Source organism: Salvia miltiorrhiza, chromosome 8 (assembly GCF_028751815.1).
Source record: "Salvia miltiorrhiza cultivar Shanhuang (shh) chromosome 8, IMPLAD_Smil_shh, whole genome shotgun sequence".
NCBI lineage: Eukaryota > Viridiplantae > Streptophyta > Magnoliopsida > Lamiales > Lamiaceae > Salvia > Salvia miltiorrhiza.
This window is the reverse complement of record NC_080394.1, coordinates 36,753,596-36,770,937: the sequence shown is the minus strand read 5'-3', so window position 1 is coordinate 36,770,937 and position 17,342 is coordinate 36,753,596. Positions and strand designations below refer to the sequence as shown.

The 17,342-nt window shown below is 41.6% G+C and overlaps 1 non-coding gene across 1 annotated transcript; it reads left to right on the top strand.

Annotated features, from left to right (window-relative positions):
* Positions 1 to 10,764: 10,764 nt before the first annotated feature.
* On the top strand, positions 10,765 to 10,871 carry LOC131002096 (small nucleolar RNA R71). The gene has a single exon (XR_009094174.1). It is a non-coding gene; the product is annotated as a small nucleolar RNA R71 (small nucleolar RNA).
* Positions 10,872 to 17,342: the final 6,471 nt, after the last annotated feature.

Genomic DNA, 17,342 nt, shown 5'->3' with positions numbered 1-17,342 from the left:
GTTGGTTGTGGTTTTACTGAACATGTATGCTGAGTAAGGGTGATACTGAATTAGTCACTGAACTATATTTATCCCACCTTTGCTCCGTATACCCCATTACAACCAAACAAAGACCCTCTGATGAGTCATGCTAGTGTGTTCCACTTGTAGTCTTAAATCAAACTCATAGAAGAACTGGTACAAGCAAAGTAAGAGAGTATACACTTAGCCCGGTACTTGAGCGAGAGAGAGACTACTATCACACTTTATGCATATTCATTATTCTCTGGTTTGTGGTTAGACTGAACTGAATGATGCATGTTAATATGATCTGATCCTGATATTGGTGCAAGTTTCGTGTCTCGTAGTTTTATTTCTTTCCTTTCAAACTTTTCGTCCGTGTCTTTTGTGAATCCACCTACATACTTGAGGGCAAGTATGGTTTAAGTGTGTAGGTGCGATGCGTCTTCGACTTTTGGGCCATTTGACCCTGTTTTTCTCTTTGTTTGTGTCAGTTCAGGTCTGTCCAGGGCAAAACAAAGTTGTTGAGGAAGGAAGGTCCAGTAGAGCGAAAACAGAAGGAATGTGGTTGGAATGGGCATTACCAGGCACAGATTGCAATGTCATGTTTACCAGCATGGAGCTTCGGCTGCAGTACCTCTCCAGTCTAACTTGGGGCATGGGAACCTGAAGCAACCCACCTGGTATGAATCAAACCGAAGAAAGCAATCCGTCTGACCACTACAATGAGAAGCAGACAGCCAAAGCCAGGAAAGGAAAGTAAATCTCGAGGATTTGGAGGAAGCGAACAGAAGAAGAAGAAAGGAGCTAGAAGCATCGGAAGAAAGGGAAAGGTTGACTACAGCAAGCAGCTGGAAGCTATCTTCAATCGGATCAATCAAGGATTGAGCTAAAGAAGGAAAGAAGATCTCGATGAAGATATGAAGACTGGCGCAGCTAGGGTTAGACCTTTACCATTCGGCAGTATAAAAGAAGGATGGTGTGCAGCGTGAAAGAACTGCTTGGCACTTTTGAACTCTGCTTTTATTTAGTTTACTACTTTAAATCTGCCGAGTGTGGCATCCAAACAATTTACATTCCAGTATTATTTCCTATTTCCGTTGTGTTTTCATTCGAACAAGATTCAAGACTCGCAATCTTAGGTATTACTTTATCTTATTGAAGTATTTCCTTTTGTTACATGATGTGTTTAATTCATTTCGCATTTATGAATTCTGCTATGTGTGAGTAATTCCTTAGGTGAGGTTTTAGGGGTGGAAATAATTGTTGTCAACATGTAAACATTCGTGAGGCATTTGTTCTTTCGGTTGAGTCTCGTGGTTCCGGAAGGATCTATGCGAAACCATGGGCAGTAGGGGCCTAACGGGTGATCTCCGTTCGGTAAAACGCTGTCCATGTCAAGCAAAGGCTAGGGTGTACCAGCGTGTGACAACCGGTATACCCACGACCGAGTAGCTGAGCAGCATCAACAAAAGGCGTTGCAGATCCGGAAGGTGGGGAAAGGATTGATGGGATACACTATCCTTCCTCAGTCTTGGGCTTCTCTAGAGACCATCCATCAACTGCGACGAGGCATCAAGCCATGGTTATCAAACGAGGAAGGCAACTTCTGCGCCGTAGCATGTCTATGACTCGTCGGCTAACAAGCCGGAAATGGTTGTGTCCAGGAGGCATGTGTCACTCAAAGTGTAGAGTTGGGGACCTCGGGAGAGAAGGTTGGTGAGGGTCATACTTGGTGAGTAACGGGTATGACTACCATCTAAGGAGAAGTGAAGCACTGCCTCGTGACCGGGCAATGTGTGACCTTCGGACCAAGTGACCACAATGGGATCAACCATCCTAAATGTGAAGTATAACCCCTTGAAACGCCTCAATGTCTTTGGGCCACGCCTTGGGTTTATATGGATCATGGACGGATTATCAGTATGCCAATGACCGAAACGAATGTTGACAACAGTTATGACCTAACCGAATAACCTCACCCCTTTGTTATTATTGATCTCGTTAATTTCTTGTGCAGAGTATACAGATTGAGACCTGTGACACCTCAGTTTGTCGTTGGAGAACAAAGTAGTTCTTCACTCCCTGTGGGATTCGACCCTACACTTACCACTAAAAGTGAGAAATCTCTGCAATGATTTTCTGAGCTTTAGAAGCAGGAAAGTATTTTGCTAGGAAAGCTCTACACAAATCCTCCCATCCAGTAATAGCAACTCTGTCCAAACTCTTGAACCACTCCTTCGCTCTGTCTCTGAGAGAGAATCCAAAGCATCTTCATTCTGATGGCATCAGGTGGCACTCCATTCTGCTTAATAGTGTCGCAAATATCTAGAAACTGAGTGATGTGAGCATGCGGATTTTCAGAAGCCGCTCCACTAAACTGTTCAGCTTGTACCATGTTTATCAATCCCGGCTTCAGCTCAAACGTGTTAGCCTGCACAGTTGGTCCCCATCTGCCTCCTTGAAATTGATCAACCCGAGGCTGATACATGTGATTCAGTGGTGGCTCTGGTGGAGGAGCCCGGTTGCGCTCTCTCTCTTCGTCTAGCTGCCTCTGAAGGTGTATCACGGCTCGCACAAGAGTTTCAAGGTCCATGTTATTCTGTTGCTCTGCCATTGCTTGCTTCTTTTTTTCGTGGTTGTCTCTTTTGTACTGCTTATTAAGATTGCGCAAAGTCTTGTTAACTTCAGGGTCAAACTCAAAAAGAGGGTTATCGTGAGATCTTGTGTTCATACGCAACCTACAGAAACACACTTTAAAAATTAGAACAAAAAAATAAAAACAAATAAAAACCTGAAGTACTATAAAGTTCTATCGAAAATATTAAAGTAATTTCTAATCAATCCCCGGCAACGGCGCCAAAAAGTTGATCACTGAATTATTAGCAACAAATTACCGCAACTAACACGGTGCAATTGTAGCACAAATTAAGTAGCCGAGTATCGTATCCACAGGGATTGATACAACGAAATGACTTTATCTACCTCCTAAACAGACTATAATAGTAGACAGGCAAACGAAAGTAGAAGGTTTAATAATCTTAAACTAAAACGCAAATAATAAATAAAAGTACGTAGGAGAAAATCAAATATTAAAAGCAACTGATCCTAGGGTAGTAAATTCATTAATTAAATCTATGCAATAAATCTATTAATCCTATGTACCAATTTAATCCAGTTATGATGAGAGATCACTTAATTAATCAATCACTCTCGCTAGAGCAGCAACGATCGTAGATTAGTAAATTATCTATCTCCGTTAGGTCTCAAGAAAATCTACTAACTCCCAATAGCTCCTAAGAATAGCTCCCTATGATCCACCTATCTCCGCTAGGTCTCAAGGTTAAAATCATATCATACATTCCTGAATCCGCTAAACAGTTATCTCCGCTAGGTCTCAAACCGAATAGCTAAACATGCAAACTATTGGCCAAATAATTCACAAGAAAATAAGCACCAGGAATTATGAATCATAAACTGGAAGGCACAAAGGTATTAACAAATAAATCACATAAATTCAATCAACTATTTACAAACCCTAGAATCAGCTAAAGGAAATTAGCTAGACATGCTTAAATAAAACATAAACATAATTAAAGAGAAAGCAATTGTAAAAACTGAATTGTATAAAAACCGAAAGTAAAACTGGAGTAGCAACTTGAATCTTCAATCTTGATCCAATCCTTGAAAACTAGAAAGCAATAAAATTATAACGCTAAAACAAACTGAAAATATGAATGCTAAGGTTCTGGGGTGTGTCTCGAATAGGTCAAATGAAGGCCTATTTATAAGCTTCAGATTTCCTTCGGATCACCATGAAAGTTGCCATGCAAAGTGGAATTCTAATGGTAATAGAATCGTGTCAATTAAGGCAACTCTCCAGCTAGATGCGCACTCCGAAGAAACTCTCCCACTCGCGCCGACTTAGCAGCTCTCGCCAGAGGAATGGATGTCACCCGGGAAACGGGTCACGCTAGAGGAATGAGTGAATATCTCTGGTACTTCGTCAGCGGAATGGGTCGCCAGCAGAATGTCTTCCGCTCTGGCACTCGACTCCTCTGGTCAGCGGGAAAGCAACTCCTCTGACATTTTCCGCTCTGGCTTTCTTCAGAGGAATGGTGACTCCTCTGAAATTGAGGACTTGACTTCTCTGGCAGCGGGGACTCGATCCCGCTGCGCTGGACTCCGCTGGCGCCTCTCGGCAGAGGAATAGGTGATTCCTCTGACTAGCGACTTCTCTGGCATGTTGATTTCTCTGGCGAAGTGATTTCTCTGGCGATTCCGCACTCGCTTCGATTCCTCTGCACTGGAGACTTGATTCCTCTGACTCCAGTGGAATGGTGATTTCTCTGCTCTGGAGATGTCGGTTCCTCTGGAAAACGCTAGATTCATCCAAATTCATCCAAAACTGCATTCTTCCATCTCGAGAGCCTAAATCTCCTGCAAAGCATAAAATACACCATAAACGCACCAAATTCCAGAAGATTATCTTTAAACACGCACGTATAAACCCTCAAAAATAGAGTAAATTAAGCATAAATCAACTCCCCCACACTTAGCCTTTTGCTTGTCCTCAAGCAAAATCTATATGAATCCTAGGAAGAGATTGATTTCAACAATGTAAATTTCCATCCAATCATTCACAAAGTCAATTCAAAACTTTACAATCAACACACATCTCTCAATCATGCAAGTAACTTAAAGTTTAAGCAGCAACACAAGAGTAATGCAAGTAATTCGATCAGACCCAATTCTCCGCTAGAAGTGAATTCCCTAATGTGATCGCCTTTATAATCAATATCACCATTTTTCACACTTTGTGTGCTTGAGATTTCTTCGATAGTTGAGCCATAATTCATGAAATAAAACTATTTGGATGTAATCCAAAGTCTTTTCACGTGGTTTCCCATGCTTATAGTTAAACTAGAGGAGCAGAGACTCAGAGCTATCACGTTTTTAGAACAGGCCAGATGTTTCAGAGCTGGCGATTTTGAAGTTGGCAATTCGTCCAACATTTTTCACAGATAAGATACGATCGTAGGCAATCACAATGACAACACTCCTTCTAGCATCTACCGGACAAATCACGTTTTACTAACTTACAAAAGTGTTGCAACAAAACTCATAATTCTTTGCACAATCAAGAAACATATATCAAAGGTAAAACAAGAATATCCTCCATTCATTCACAAACCCGAAATTCACATCGAAAACCATCTTCTCTTCCACAAATTCATAAAAATTTAGCAAGATTCGAGACCAAAAACTAAGCATAGAAAAATCAATTTCGCCCAATTTTTGAAAAATATAAGCAACAAAACACCACTCCCCCACACTTAAAAGATGACATGTCCTCAGGGCATAAAAGAAATACGAAGAGTATAGAAAACGTCCCTGATTATCGGCAATGAAAAGCTGAACCATCGTGAGAGGTGGCGAAAATGTGGGTTTGCGGCCTTGGGCAGAGTAGAGAGTGGCTGCGCTGAACAGGGCAGCGCGGACATGTACAGCGAGGAAAGTGGCCGCGCTGAACAGAGCAGCGAAGTGAGTGTATCGCTGGCAGAGCAGCGCTTAACAGGGCAGCGAAGTGAGTGGCTGCGCTGAACATGAGGACCTCCAGAAATCTGGCAGAGAACACCTGCCCCCAAACTAAACAAAGAAGCAAAGAAAAACAAAACAAACCAAAACAAAACAAAACAAAACAAAACAGAAAGAAAGGAAAACAAAACAAAGGAAAACAATTGGGTTACCTCCCAACAAGTGCTTAATTTAACGTCTAGAGCTCGACGGTACCTCAAACTTATGGGTCATTGAATTTGACAACTTCAAGACCACGATCCACGTTTGACTTGAAGTATGGTTTGTGACGATGACCATTGACAGTGAAGATTGTGCCATCAGCGGCAAACAACTCATACGTCCCATTCCAATTGCTCTAATGCACCACATATGGCCCTGTCCATCTTGACTGCAGCTTGCCAGGAAACAAACGTAACTTTGAATTGTATAAAAGTACTTCATCTCCTGGCTTGATTTCCTTGGTGCGAATGCTCAAATCATGGAATTTCTTGGCCCTCTCTTTGTAGATGCGGGAACTCTCATAGGCCTCATTCCTCCATTCATCTAACTCTGTCAATAAATTGCGCCTTGTATGGCCAGCCTCCTTGAACTCCAAATTGATCCTCCTTGTCGCCCAATATGCCTTGTGCTCTATCTCAACAGGTAAATGACATGACTTGCCGAAGACAAGCTGATAGGGAGACATACCAATCGGAGTTTTGTAGGCAGTGCGATACGCTCAAAGAGCATCATCTAGGTGCTTCGCCCAATCCTTCTTGTTGGCCACACTTTTCTCCAAAATTTGCTTAATCTCTCGATTAGCCAATTCCGCCTGCCCATTAGCTTGAGGATGATATGGAGTTGTCACCTTGTGCTTTACTCCATACTTTGTCAACACGCTTGCTAGTAACTTGTTGTTGAAGTGCGACCCCCCATCGCTAAGCAACGCTCTCGGTGCTCCGAACCGAGTCAAAATATTCTTTTGTAAGAATTTAATGACTACCTTGGAATCATTGGTGGTAGTTGGGATCGCCTCCACCCATCGAGACACATACTCCACAGCAAGCAATATGTAGGAAAAACCGCAAGAAGCAGGGAAAGGGCCCATGAAATCAATTCCCCAAACATCAAACAGCTCCACCTCAACAATGATATTTTGCGGCATCTCATCCTTCTTTGGTGATATTGCCCATGCGTTGACATCGATCACAAGACTTTACAAAAGCATGGCAATCTGCAAAAATTGAAGGCCAATAGAATCCACTATGATTTACCTTCATGGCAGTGCGGTTGGCAGCAAAGTGGCCTCCACTAGGTGAGCTATGGCATTCTTCAATAATCTTTGGCCATTCATGCTCTCTAACGCATCGCCGAATAAAGCCATCGGCGCATCTTCGGTATAGGTAAGGATCCTCCCAATAATAAAACTTGACATCATGGAGGAACTTCTTCTTTTGATAATGCGACAACCTCTCGGGAAGAGCTCCAATAACCAAGTAATTACTATATTTTGCATACCAGGGATCCTTAAATAGCATCGCCCAAATCTGCTCATCGGGGAATGACTCATTGATGGCCATCTTCGGATCATCCCCATCTATCGAATTCTCCAAACGAGATAAGTGGTCGGCTACCACATTCTCACACCCCTTTCGATCACGAATTTCCATATCAAATTCTTGAAGCAACAAGATCCATCGAATCAAGCGGGGCTTGGAGTCCTTCTTTGTGAATAAGTAGCGGATGGCGGCATGATCAGTGTAGACAATTGAATGAGTTCCAATCAGATAAGAACGGAACTTATCGAAAGCATACACCACAGCTAGCAGCTCCTTCTCCGTGGTTGTGTAATTCCTCTGAGCAGAATCCAAAGTTTTACTAGTATAGTAAATTACCTTGAATAACTTATCTCTCTTTTGCCCCAACACAGCTCCCACGGCCCAATCGCTAGCATCGCACATCAATTCAAACGGAGCGCTCCAGTCCGGTGTGATCAACACTGGCGTAGAGATCAGCGCGGCTTTCAACTTCTCAAAGGAGACGCGGCATTCGTCGGTGAAGACAAACTTCACATCCTTCTCTAGTAAAGCACAAAGTGGCTTGGACAGTTTGGAGAAGTCTTTGATGAAGCGCCTGTAAAATCCTGCATGCCCAAGAAAGCTCCGCACTGATTTCACAGAAGTAGGAGGCGGCAACTTTTCAATGGCCACGATCTTAGCACGATCCACCTCCAATCCTTGGGCAGAGACCCTATGCCCCAAAACAATGCCCTCACGAACCATGAAGTGGCACTTCTCCCAATTGAGCACGAGTGCCGTCTCCTCACAACGCTGCAACACTTGAGCAAGATTGTCCAAGCAATTATCAAAAAAGGATCCAAAGACCGAGAAATCGTCCATAAATACCTCCATGATATTTTCAATCAGCCCATGGAAAATCGCCATCATGCAGCGCTGGAAAGTGGCAGGAGCATTGCAAAGACCAAAAGAAATCCTCCTAAAAGCAAAGATGCCATAGGGATAAGTAAACGCGGTCTTATGCTGATCCTCCGGGGCTATCATTATTTGATTGTAGCCTGAGTACCCATCCAAGAAGCAGTAGTACTCATATCCTGCCAATCGGTCAAGCATCTGATCAATAAACGGCAAAGGAAAGTGATCCTTACGTGTGGCTGCATTCAAAGCTCGGTAATCAATGCACACGCGCCATCCTGTGACCAGCCTCGTTGCTATGAGCTCATCTCTCTCATCCTTAATCACAGTCATGCCTCCCTTCTTAGAGACAACTTGCGTCGGGCTCACCCACTCACTATCAGAGATGGCATAAATAATGCTGGCATCCAACCACTTCAACACCTCTTTTCTCACCACTTCTTGCATAGCCGGATTCAAACATCTCTGCGGCTGCACCTTAGGCTTGTATTCCTGCTCCAATAAAATACGATGCATGCAAATAGAAGGACTAATTCCTTTGATGTCGGAAATAGACCATCCTATAGCAGACTTGTATTTCCTTAAAACTCGCATCAACTTCTCCAACGTAGATAGATAGGCAGATACAATAACAGGAAAAGTTTCATTGTCACCCAAAAATTGGTACTTCAAATGCTCAGGAAGCGGTTTCAGCTCAAGTTTGGGTGCGGCTGCTGCTCTGGGTGATTCCGCTGGCGTAGGTGATTCCTCTGGCCTGGCTGATTCCTCTGGCCTAGCTGACTCCTCTGACCTGGCTGACTCCTCTGGCTTGGCTGACTCCTTGACAGCAGGGAATTCTTTTTCCACCGACTTCCTTCCCCCATCAACAGGTTTGTGAATATCCATGTAAGGCACAGGATCGATGGGATGTTTCTCTACAGCCTCCAACTCAGCAATGTATTCCAAAATCTCATCACATGCATCATCAAGCTCAGAGTATGGGTATAAGGACCATGTGATGCACTCCTCCAAGAGATTGTCTACAGCCGCAGGGGAATTTATCACCGATTCCATCATGTTGCACTCATCCGGCTGCGGCTCGGCTGGTTTTCTCATAGCGTCATAGATAGATAGAGTCAATTTTTCATCATTGACTCTAAATGTGAGATCTCCATCCTGTACATCAATTAGGGCACGGCCGGTAGCTAGGAATGGACGCCCCAAAATCAATGGAGTATTCTTGTCCTCCGGCATGTCCAAGACTACAAAATCCGCAGGAAAAATAAACTGCTCTACCTGCACTAGTAGATCCTCCACAACTCCCTTGGGATATGTGATGGAGCGATCTGCCATCTGTAATGCAATAGAGGTATGCTTGATATCTCCAATCTCCAACCGGTTGAAAATAGAGAGAGGCATCAAATTGATGTTTGCCCCTAAATCACAAAGAACGCAGGAGAAGTTCTGTCCCTCCAATCACACAAGCTATTGTAAAGCTGCCAGGGTCCTTTTGCTTCAATGGTAGTTTCCTTTGTAGCACTACACTGCATTCCTCGGAAAGATTGATCGTCTCATATTTCCCCAACTTCCGCTTGTTGGATACTGCATCCTTGAGGAACTTGTCATAGCCTGGCATATCTCTCAAAGCATCAAGTAAAGGAATGTTGATGTGAAGCTTTGAAACATCTCCATGAACTTGGCTAATTTCTGGTCCATCTTCGGCTTTGCCAGGCTATTCGGGAAGGGTGCTACAGGCTTGTACTCTGGCCTAGGAAACGTAGGAGTTGGAACCGGCTCCTTAACAGCGGAAGAGCTCGAATCCTTCTTAGGGAGAGGCGTCTGTTTCGCTACAAGCTCCTCCAAGTCATCATCGTCGTCCTCCACTACTTTGCCTTTTCCCTTGTCATTCCGCTGCACCGAACGATCTCGCTGTTCTGCAGAGGAATGGTGATTCCTCTGCTCTGTATGATTCCTCTGATCTGCAGAGGAATGGTGATTCCTCTGCTCTGCATGATTTTGATATTGAGTTCCGCTCCTTAGATGAATTGCATTACACTGATTTTTAAGATTGATCTCAGTGTTGCTAGGAAAGTGGCCCGGCTTGTGCTGTGCAGCTGCTTGGTTAGCCATCTGACCAACTTGATTTTCTAACATCTGCACCTGCTTAGAAAGTGCTGACACATTTTGCTCCATGCTGAACATTTTGGTTCCTAAGTTTGCCGAGTTTGCCTCCATTCCGGTGACCTTCACCAATACTTGCTTCATCATTTCCTCCATTGAATCTTTCTTTGGCTCATTGATTACTCCCCCACTAGAAACAGAAAATCCTGGTGGAGGTTGCAAAGCATTGTTGGGATTTGAATAGGAAAAATTTGGATGATTCTTGTTATTTGGATGATATGGGGGATTTCCACCCGGATGTCCCTGATAGTTTGGTCTATTGAATTGGTACTGCCGCTGGACATAATTAGCATCTTCAAACTGCGACACATCAGGTAAACCCGACTGCTGAGGAATTTTAGCTAGCAGTGCCTTTCTCTCCAACTCATACTGCTTCTGAAGAGCTTCATATTTCTCCTTAAAATCATCTCTCTCCTCATTCACAGCTGCAATTCTTCTCGTGGGATTTCTGTCATTCGGCCATTGATAACTGTTGGAGGCCATCTCTTCTATCACACGATAAGCCTCCTTTGTATTTCTATGGAGAAGACATCCACCTGCAGTAGCATCCACCATACTTTTTGTCAGACCAGTCAAACCATTATAAAAGTGAATGATTTGTTGATCTTCCGTGAAACCATGTTGTGGACAATTCCTGAGCAACTCACGAAATCTTTCCCAAGCATCGTGAATGGTCTCATCTCCAAACTGGAAAAAGTGAGAAATCTCTGCAATGATTTTCTGAGCTTTAGAAGCAGGAAAGTATTTTGCTAGGAAAGCTCTACACAAATCCTCCCATCCAGTAATAGCACCTCTGTCCAAACTCTTGAACCACTCCTTCGCTCTGTCTCTGAGAGAGAATCCAAGCATCTTCATTCTGATGGCATCAGGTGGCACTCCATTCTGCTTAATAGTGTCGCAAATATCTAGAAACTGAGTGATGTGAGCATGCGGATTTTCAGAAGCCGCTCCACTAAACTGTTCAGCTTGTACCATGTTTATCAATCCCGGCTTCAGCTCAAACGTGTTAGCCTGCACAGTTGGTCCCCATCTGCCTCCTTGAAATTGATCAACCCGAGGCTGATACATGTGATTCAGTGGTGGCTCTGGTGGAGGAGCCCGGTTGCGCTCTCTCTCTTCGTCTAGCTGCCTCTGAAGGTGTATCACGGCTCGCACAAGAGTTTCAAGGTCCATGTTATTCTGTTGCTCTGCCATTGCTTGCTTCTTTTTTTCGTGGTTGTCTCTTTTGTACTGCTTATTAAGATTGCGCAAAGTCTTGTTAACTTCAGGGTCAAACTCAAAAAGAGGGTTATCGTGAGATCTTGTGTTCATACGCAACCTACAGAAACACACTTTAAAAATTAGAACAAAAAAATAAAAACAAATAAAAACCTGAAGTACTATAAAGTTCTATCGAAAATATTAAAGTAATTTCTAATCAATCCCCGGCAACGGCGCCAAAAAGTTGATCACTAAATTATTAGCAACAAATTACCGCAACTAACACGGTGCAATTGTAGCACAAATTAAGTAGCCGAGTATCGTATCCACAGGGATTGATACAACGAAACGACTTTATCTACCTCCTAAACAGACTATAATAGTAGACAGGCAAACGAAAGTAGAAGGTTTAATAATCTTAAACTAAAACGCAAATAATAAATAAAAGTACGTAGGAGAAAATCAAATATTAAAAGCAACTGATCCTAGGGTAGTAAATTCATTAATTAAATCTATGCAATAAATCTATTAATCCTATGTACCAATTTAATCCAGTTATGATGAGAGATCACTTAATTAATCAATCACTCTCGCTAGAGCAGCAACGATCGTAGATTAGTAAATTATCTATCTCCGTTAGGTCTCAAGAAAATCTACTAACTCCCAATAGCTCCTAAGAATAGCTCCCTATGATCCACCTATCTCCGCTAGGTCTCAAGGTTAAAATCATATCATACATTCCTGAATCCGCTAAACAGTTATCTCCGCTAGGTCTCAAACCGAATAGCTAAACATGCAAACTATTGGCCAAATAATTCACAAGAAAATAAGCACCAGGAATTATGAATCATAAACTGGAAGGCACAAAGGTATTAACAAATAAATCACATAAATTCAATCAACTATTTACAAACCCTAGAATCAGCTAAAGGAAATTAGCTAGACATGCTTAAATAAAACATAAACATAATTAAAGAGAAAGCAATTGTAAAAACTGAATTGTATAAAAACCGAAAGTAAAACTGGAGTAGCGACTTGAATCTTCAATCTTGATCCAATCCTTGAAAACTAGAAAGCAATAAAATTATAACGCTAAAACAAACTGAAAATATGAATGCTAAGGTTCTGGGGTGTGTCTCGAATAGGTCAAAGGAAGGCCTATTTATAAGCTTCAGATTTCCTTCGGATCACCATGAAAGTTGCCATGCAAAGTGGAATTCTAATGGTAATAGAATCGTGTGAATTAAGGCAACTCTCCAGCTAGATGCGCACTCCGAAGAAACTCTCCCACTCGCGCCGACTTAGCAGCTCTCGCCAGAGGAATGGATGTCACCCGGGAAACGGGTCACGCCAGAGGAATGAGTGATATCTCTGGTACTTCGTCAGCGGAATGGGTCGCCAGCAGAATGTCTTCCGCTCTGGCACTCGACTCCTCTGGTCAGCGGGGAAGCAACTCCTCTGACATTTTCCGCTCTGGCTTTCTTCAGAGGAATCGTGACTCCTCTGAAATTGAGGACTTGACTTCTCTGGCAGCGGGGACTCGATCCCGCTGCGCTGGACTCTGCTGGCGCCTCTCGGCAGAGGAATAGGTGATTCCTCTGACTAGCGACTTCTCTGGCATGTTGATTTCTCTGGCGAAGTGATTTCTCTGGCGATTCCGCACTCGCTTCGATTCCTCTGCACTGGAGACTTGATTCCTCTGACTCCAGTGGAATGGTGATTTCTCTGCTCTGGAGATGTCGGTTCCTCTGGAAAATGCAAGATTCATCCAAATTCATCCAAAACTGCATTCTTCCATCTCGAGAGCCTAAATCTCCTGCAAAGCATAAAATACACCATAAACGCACCAAATTCCAGAAGATTATCTTTAAACACGCACGTATAAACCCTCAAAAATAGAGTAAATTAAGCATAAATCAATCATATATTGACCGCTATCACCCAAGATACAGAGTACACAAGTTACTATATAACTCTTGCTCATAGTAAGTCAAAGTGATAAACGAATCAATATATATATCTGACATCTTATTAGTATTAAGATCTTATAACTCACCGAGATCTCTAATTCTTCACTTAAGTCAGATAGAAGAATATATCTCACTGTGGTCCTATCAATACGTATAACGTACTAGTATAGATAAGTAGTCAAGACAAACTACTTCCATCTATACTGCAACCTAAACCAATAACTTGTCCTAGAGTTATTTTCGGTTGTGATCATATTATATCTCTTAAGGTTAATCCAATTATATGGTCTTCTGTGATCTACAACACACCATATAATCTACTTATATAGAGATAAAGAACATACATATGCAATCATGAACCCAATCAGATAGGAGATTAAATAGTGAACACAGGAATCATTGTATACAAGCATAAAACGTTCTTGCTTTCAGTATACAAATCCAACATACCCGTCTTTCTCCTCGTCTCTACCATGAAAGGGGAAGCAAAAGCCCTATATCTCTCCTGAAGTTTCAAACTCAGTTCTCTCCCTCAAAACCGATCGACCTTTCCCTCTCAACCCGGTCGGCTTCTCCTCCAATGGCCGCCGTTGCTGTTATTCCTATGCAGGCGAGACGTCGAGAGTTTGCCGCCAGCCCTTCCCTCCCTTAAAGCTAAGTTACACTCTCTCGTACTCCCTTTTCAATCGATTCTAAAACGTGAACTGGACAAGGTGCAATCTTTTCTTGTTTTGCATAAACTCAAATTATGCTCGATTAAAACTACATATGAACTATCACTTACACACTAGAATGTTGTTGGTGCTTGCTAAGTTCAAGATGATTATAAGGTCTTCTGCCATTGTGAAACTAATTATGATCATGCTGGGTATGAATGTTTACTAGAATGGGTATTTGAGATAGTGAATTACCTCGAATGTGTTTGAACTGATTGCTTGCTGTTGGAGTTGAGAGAAATGTGTAATAACTGAAATGAATTGAAGGTGTCGATGCTTAATGAATGAAGGAGACTTTGGACTGAAATAGAAAAGTTAAGAACAAAGCTTACCTTGCAGTTGTTTGGTTTGATTGATGGATTGTTTGTTATAGCCGACTGATTTTAACTGAGAAAATTACTGAAATGAACATTGGTCCTTCTGTTAATGCAGGTGAACTTTGATGAAAAGAGATGAAATATTGAGGCCAAGCTTTACCTTGAGAGCTTCGGCCGAACGAGCTGGGGCTATTCTTTGATTCTCTTTTGGGTGAAATGAGCTAAGAGTGAAAAATTGAGTTTGTTGGCTGGGTTGATACTAATAGAGAAAATGACGCTGCATACTTGAGTGTGCTAGAAAGATGAGTAGGAATAGGGTGGCTGGAGGTAGAGATTTGAGGGAACCGGGTAGCCATAGAAGGCGGCTGAAAGACTCCTCTGGGGCTTTTGCCGATGGCTGATCAGATGGGAGTGCAGAGGGTGGTCGGCTACTTCTGCAGCACACTCTTCTTTACCTTTCTCTCTCTTTGACTTTCTTCCTCCTTTTTGTTTGCAAGTCAGGGTGTCCTCATTAGAAGATAGGAAATAGGCAAATAAAAGCCCACGGATGTTACGTGAGGCGCAAAATAAGCTCTTCATTAGGAAAACTAATGTAATCGAGTACCACGTTGTAAATAAAATACTGGTTACGAATTCTAAACATCGCATTTCTGTATCTGCTTGATATCTGCTTCCTCGCCTGCTAATAGCGATAAACTGTAATACTTCTTAAATTAAATCACGGATTTAATTTACTTCGCAGTCGACAATAATTCCACGACTTCTAGTAGCACTAATAAAATATAATCGCATTTGTTTCACGATTAATAAATAACATGACTTCGCTAAGTTAGTTATAACTTGGAAATAATAATTATTGAATGGTTCAAAAATTCTCATCGCGATTTACTCACGCGATACAAAAGCATAAAGCTAAAATAATAATTCCGTCTCTGATAAATAATCATGATCATAAGCTGAATCATAAAAACCGTCAACAGGATTCTATTTACTGAACGTTGCGATATTAATTATCGTGATACCGTATATAAATAATATAAAAAGAGCGGGTCACTACATTTGAAAAAAATAATTTTTTTGCTCCCTTCAGGATTCGATCCCAAGTTCTGCATTCATCCACCAAGATGATGCATCCACCGTAGATCTTGATGATCGAATGGCTTAAAATGGTTCTCCGTTCTTATTTTATTTAGTGGTTTTTATTTGAACCTCTCCCTATATATATATAAGGGCTACCGTGAGCACACCTCTTAAAATAAGAAATAAGAACTAGGAAAAATGTATGAATTTTATGTAGAACACGTATGAATTCATTGTATAACGGTATGAATTGCGAAAAATAAATTTTTACTACCTTTGGAATTCGAACTAGGACCATGAATTCATCCAACAGGATGATGAATCAACCGTAGATCTCAATGATCTAAGGGCTGAAAATAATTCTTATTTTATATCTTAAAAAGTGTACTTATTTTAGCCCTCTCCTGGGTGGGCTAAAATAAAAACACCTTTTAGAATATAAAATATGAACTATTTTCAGCCCTTAGATAATCAAGATCTACGGTTGACTCATCACCTTGTTAGATGAATTCATGGTCCCGAGTTTGAATCTCATAGGTAGCAAAAAAATTATTTTTCGCAATTTATACATAAAATTCATACATTTTTGGTAGTTCGTATTTTATATGATAAAAAGTGTTTATACTGTAGCTCTTCCCCATAAGAAGTGTTTATAAAAATGAAAAAATAGGTTCAAGAGAAAAAATAAAAACAAGCGAAAGCACCCGCAAGAAACCAGGGGTAACCGAAAAACGACCAATGCTATGAGAACATTTTTAGAGGGTTGTCCTCGTCAAAAGAATCTTTGTCGTCCAACATATCTCCCCATTTTTTCTTTTTTGTATAGACCACTGCCGACATAGATCGGGCTGCGTCGGAAAAAGAGTGAATCACAACGTTTTGCAGAATCGTAGCTGATTTATGCTTAATTGTTCTAATTTTAGGGGTTTGCATGTGCATATTTTAAATTAAATCTTCTGGAAATTGGTGCGTTTTATGGTTTGTTTGATGCTTTGCAGGAGATTTAGGTTTATAGATGGAAGAATGCAATTTTGGAGATTTTTGGGCTAAAAATGGTGTTTTTAGCAGACATCGACATAGCAGAGCTAAGTGCCAGAGTCAACTGCCAGCGCTGACCATTTTCAACTCAATTCATAACTGCCAGCGCTGACCATTTTCAGCTCCGCCCATTCTTGCCAGCGCTGACCATTTTCAGCTCCACCCATTCTTGCCAGTGCTGGCCATTTTCAACTCACCCCGAACTGCCAGCGCTGACCATTTTCAGCTCCGCCCATTCTTGCCAGCGCTGACCATTTTCAGCTCCACCCATTCTTGCCAGCGCTGACCATTTTCAGCTCCACCCATAAATGCCAGCGCTGACTTCTTTCCAGCTCCACCTATTTCGCCAACGCTGACTACCTTTCCCAAGCATAATCATCGGAGTTCACTTTCCAGAGCTATGTTTATTCTTTCCAGCTCTGCATATTCTTGCCAGCACCATTACTTTCCAGCTATGTTTATTCTTGCCAGCACCGATTACTTTCTAGCTATGCTTATTCTCACCAAGAGCTAGGTCTATAAATAGGGTTTCATTTCTATTGTAAAATCATCTATCTTTTGCTATAGTTGTAGACTCCATCCTTGAGATCTCTTGGCATCCGAAATTGAGAATTTATTGCTTTCATAGTTCTTTTTCATAGTATTGAAAATTCATTGTTTTTAGTTAGTTTTAGATTAAGTTAAGTTTTTAGTTATTTATTGGATTGTGATTGCGTGACACAATTACACGTTCAAGACATTTACGGTATTTCGTATTTCAATTCAATTTATTTTCGTTTAATCATGTTTATGTTTTTAGTTCATGTTTATGCTTTCTTTTTAATTATGCAATTTAAATTATGCACTTTAGTTTCATGCCTAGATTAGTTT